This window comes from Coregonus clupeaformis, unplaced genomic scaffold (genome assembly GCF_020615455.1).
Source record: "Coregonus clupeaformis isolate EN_2021a unplaced genomic scaffold, ASM2061545v1 scaf2679, whole genome shotgun sequence".
NCBI lineage: Eukaryota > Metazoa > Chordata > Actinopteri > Salmoniformes > Salmonidae > Coregonus > Coregonus clupeaformis.
The window spans coordinates 198-5,196 of NW_025536133.1; the positions used below are offsets into that span (position 1 = coordinate 198).

The 4,999-nt window shown below is 40.5% G+C and overlaps 2 long non-coding RNA genes across 2 annotated transcripts; both read left to right on the forward strand.

The window, feature by feature from the left end:
* Positions 1–584: 584 nt before the first annotated feature.
* On the forward strand, positions 585–1,234 carry LOC121576072. The gene is made up of 3 exons (XR_006002427.1): positions 585–609; positions 747–821; positions 1,206–1,234. It is a non-coding gene; the product is annotated as an uncharacterized LOC121576072 (long non-coding RNA).
* A 1,530-nt stretch (positions 1,235–2,764) lies between these two features.
* Positions 2,765–3,499, forward strand: LOC123489011. The gene is made up of 3 exons (XR_006660384.1): positions 2,765–2,846; positions 2,938–3,029; positions 3,413–3,499. It is a non-coding gene; the product is annotated as an uncharacterized LOC123489011 (long non-coding RNA).
* Positions 3,500–4,999: the final 1,500 nt, after the last annotated feature.

Sequence of the window (4,999 nt, forward strand, 5' to 3'; positions counted from 1 at the left end):
AACGAGCCGACAGCTGTCACTCGTTACCTCCGATTGGGAGTCACCTGAATAATCACGAACAATCACCACACATAGAAATGAAACAACCAGAATACCCAACATAGAAATACACCCAAACAAGGAAAATGAACAACCCTGGCTCAATAATAAAGTCCATGGAGCCAGAGTGTCACAACAATCCACTCCAAGGAAAGTGTTACCTCTACCTGCTTTATCAAGCATTGGAGTGGCTTCCAGCACCACACTGTCAGATAGGTGAGAACACATGCTTAATTTCAATAGGAGAATAGCTAGATACAGTACCTTTTTCCTATTCCTTTCAATGATGGCTATTGGGTAGTGTGAAGTTCCCTGTGTGTGCATCATTTATGGTTGGTTTCTGTGTTTTTGTGTCCCTCACTTTGTGCCTGCCTTCTTTGAGTAGCCTATGTGGGGATGTATCTCTCTGGTACTGTCATGTCTTCCTCTCTAGTATTCAAAATGTTTGCAAGTAATGAAGATAATATATGCTTGGAGTATAACCGACTGTCTTTTTCTAAAGGGGGGATGAGATTCTGGAGGAGCCTGGAGTGGTTGAGCTAGATGGGAACACCATGGAGGCAACAGAAGGTGAAAACAGGCTACACTAAAGTTTTTTTTCATTAACTAATCCCAGACATTATCACCCTAAATGTGTATTGCCAATGTTGTACAGATCTTATTCAGTGAATTTACTTTTTTTGTTATGTTCTATCACTTCTATTTAGCCTGATGAATATGAGCATCTCCGAAGAGACCATAGAAGTAAATGAAGATGAGGTCAATGACCTAATGAATAGTGTGTAAGTGTAAGAATGTTCTTAGGATTTGTGATGTGCTAGTGTACTTACTTTTGTTGTTTTGTATTTACAATTTACCATTATATTATTATTCTGTCTTATTTGTGATGGGATGATGAAATTGGTGCTGATGAGTGTGGTGCTGATGAGACCTGGAGTCCCTCAAAGGAATCACAGGTGAATGAAGATTCTGATGAAGAGGAGTCTGACGAGTTTGAAGATTCTGGGGATAGCAGCTCGGACGAAGAATACGTTCCTTCACTTTGTGTGCGGTATGTTTATCATTCTATGCCTTTAGATGTATACATTTTTAAATGTGCATCTTATGATACATCTGTACCGTTTTTCGAAAATTGTTTATCCACACTATTTTCTGTGTTAAAACAGAACGGGTGGATCTCTCCATCCACAGCTGCGCTGATAGACTACCGGTCATCAGTGTGGAAGAGACAGTGTATCCTTTTAGAAGAGTCTTCTGCCACAGACGCACCTCCATCCACAGACGCACCTCCGTCCACAGACGCGCCTCCATCTACAGACGCGCCTCCATCCACAGACACACCTCCATCCACAAACACACCTGACCCACAAGCCAATGTACAGCAAGCATGCATCCATCACTTATGAAGACAGTTTAATACATCTGACAAACTTCCTTGTGCTACCTGTGGATCAGTGCCCGTTCCACAACCGGGGAACAGGTGAAGATTGCCATGCCCTTCCACCCTTTGAGGTCCACATCAGTTACCTCAACTACCTCAACTAGCCGGTGCCCCAGCACATTGACTCTGCACCGGTTACTCCCTGTATATAGCCTCCCTACTGTTATTTTATTTTACTCTGCTCTTTTTTTCACAACACTTTTTTGTTGTTGTTGTTTTATTTTAAATTTTTATTAAGAAATAAATGCATTGTTGGTTAAGGGCTGTAAGTAAGCATTTCACGGTAATGTCTACACCTGTTGTATTCGGCACGTGTGGCAAATAAAATTGTATTTTATTTTATTTTATTTGAACAGCAAGCATCATTGAATGGGTGAGTTAATCCAATCCTAACATGTGTTCGTTGTACTTCTCTACATGCATGCAATGAAGGATGTCACAGACTTTTATCTTTGAACGTCCTATGCTATTTAGACATTGGTTGGCATCCACCCAAGTAAGCATGCTTGCGCAAATGTATTTGTGCAAAAAAGCTGTAACTTGGTAATAGTATATATTTTTATATTATATTTTGGATATAATAATATATTTTATATTATTTTAAGTTGATATCCAGGTTGTCTAATTGAGATAAAGTCTCTCTTCCAGGAGACCTGGTTGGAGACCAAGACCGCTGGCGGGGGAGGGGGGTGTATTATATTATATATATGGTACTATGGAAACTATTGCATGCGGTCTTTATCTTACAGATCTGCCCCAAAGGTCACTGCATCTGGAAATGGAAGTCTCAGCCCACAGTGAAGCATGGGATGCTGGCAGGTGACTTTTTGTTGGCCACAAACATTTTGCTGTCTGGGAATAATTACTCAACAATTGGCCTCCTTATCAAATTCATGAACATGGGGGTGTTTTCCAGTAGCACTTTTTTCAACATTCAAGACTCATACTGTGTGGACTCGATAAAATTGTTCTGGATGGAGGAAAGGGCTGTGATCATTGACCGTCTGCAAACCAAAGACAGTGTGGAAGCCCTAGGTAAGACTTCATTGTTTGTGTGCTTACAGTACACCACAGGCATTTAACATGGATGTCCTGCTTTTTTATTTATTACTTCTGTCTCTTACAATTTCAGCTGATGGCCGCATGGACTCGCCAGGCTACTGTGCACAGTATTGCACCTACACTACATTGGAGAATGATTCCAGAGACATCATCTCCGTAGTGAACATTGACAAGAGGGAGACCCAGAGAAACTCTGTCATCATGGAGAAAGAGACGTTCATTAGGACCATGGATCAGCTAATTACGGAGATCCCGCTAAAAGAAATCTGCACAGATGCACATGTTCAGATTTCTGCTCTAAGGAGTAAGTTTGGTTATGATCATGCACATCTAAAATGTGTATTTTGCGAGATTTAATCGTTTTAGAAATATATATATATATCATATTTTTTCAGACCCATTGAAAGGAAAATATAAAGACAGCGGAATACAGCGCTCTCTCGATATGTGGCATGGAGCCAAGAAACTGTCCAAGAAAATCCATGCAGTGAGTATGTAATGATAGATATTGCAGTATGTTTTTTTGTATATGAAAATATTGCTCCAGTGTTGGAATTGTTATCATATCTAGACAGCACAGATTAAAGGCCAGGCAGAACTCATCCTGTGGACGAAGGAGGTTGTCAACCACTTTTGGTGGTACTGTAAAAGGGCGCACACATACAAGTTTATTGTAAAACATATTTATCTTGTCTTATTTATTACTCTCATTTATGTGTTATGTTTGAGTGGTGATGTACTTACTGTATTGTGCTTAGCTGTGAGCTAGCACTCGTCCCTGAGTTGCTAAAATCATATCTGCAATAGGCAAAGTGGATAATGACACAGATTAGATTTTTTTTATGCATGCATTGCAATTGTATGTCTCAGGACCTGTGGAGAGGTGTTATTCACCATGTGGTGAATGAACACACATGGACACTGGGACATTGTGAACATGACTGCCTGTGGGACAACCACAACAAGGAATGGATAAAAAAGGGCTCTCCAGCACATCAGGCTTTCAAAGACATCATCCTCAACACAAGGTGGCTGAACGATCTTCATAAATACCTGAACTTCAGGTGGGTTACATATTTTCTCAAGAATCCTTCCCCCTATTTAGCAATTGGTTACAGATAATGGACCATTATGCAATACTGCAGTACTGTCCTCCAGGACCACCAGAAAATGTATACAAAATATTGGTCTATTGGTCACAGAGGAGTTGGATGGGAAACCCTGCATCAGGGTGATGTTTGACATGCACACAGCCAAAGGAGGATTACAACTTAGTTGATTTCATGACGGATTCATTATGACTTCTCTGTGTCCTTTGTTTTGTGTTTTTTTTACAGATCAACAGCTGATCTTGAGACCTACCAGAACCATATTCTGATGTACGCCAACAAGCGTTTTTCCTTTCCCCCACCAGTCTGAGGCCAGAAAACTGCTTCAAGGCCTGAAGGTAGGCCTTGAAATACATCCACAGGTACACCTCCAATTGACTCAAATGATGTCAATTAGGCAATTTTTTCTGGAATTTTCCAAGCTGTTTAAAGGCACAGTCAACTTAGTGTATGTAAACTTCTGACCCACTGGAATTGTGATACAGTGAATTACAGCCAAAGGAGGATTACAATTTAGTTGATTTCATGACGGATTCATTATGACTTCTCTGTGTCCTTTGTTTTGTGTTTTTTTTACAGATCAACAGCTGATCTTGAGACCTACCAGAACCATATTCTGATGTACGCCAACAAGCGTTTTTCCTTTTCCCCACCAGTCTGAGGCCAGAACACTGCTGGCAGCGCTAGATGACAACTTCCACAAGGACAGACCAGCCAGGCAGAATGCAGATGGAACCAACATGTACAGTTGAAGTCGGAAGTTTACATACACCTTAGCCAAATACATTTAAACTCAGTTTTTCACAATTCCTGACATTTAATCCTAGTAAAAACTCCCTGTCTTAGGTCAGTTAGGATTGCCACTTTATTTTAAGAATGTGAAATGTCAGAATAATAGTAGAGAGAATGATTTATTTAAGCTTTTATTTATTTCATCACATTCCCAGTAGGTCAGAAGTTTACATACACTCAATTAGTATTTGGTAGCATTGCCTTTAAATTGTTTAACTTGGGTCAAACGTTTCGGGTCGCCTTCCACAAGCTTCCCACAATCATTTGGGTGAATTTTGGCACATTCCTCCTGACAGAGCTGGTGTAACTGAGTCAGGTTTGTAGGCCTCCTTGCTCGCACACGCTTTTTCAGTTCTGCCCACACATTTTCTATAGGATTGAGGTCAGGCCTTTGTGATGGCCACTCCAATACCTTTACTTTGTTGTCCTTAAGCCATTTTGCCACAACTTTGGAAGTATGCTTGGGGTCATTGTCCATTTGGAAGACCCATTTGCGACCAAGCTTTAACTTCCTGACTGATGTCTTGAGATGTTGCTTCAATATATCCACATAATT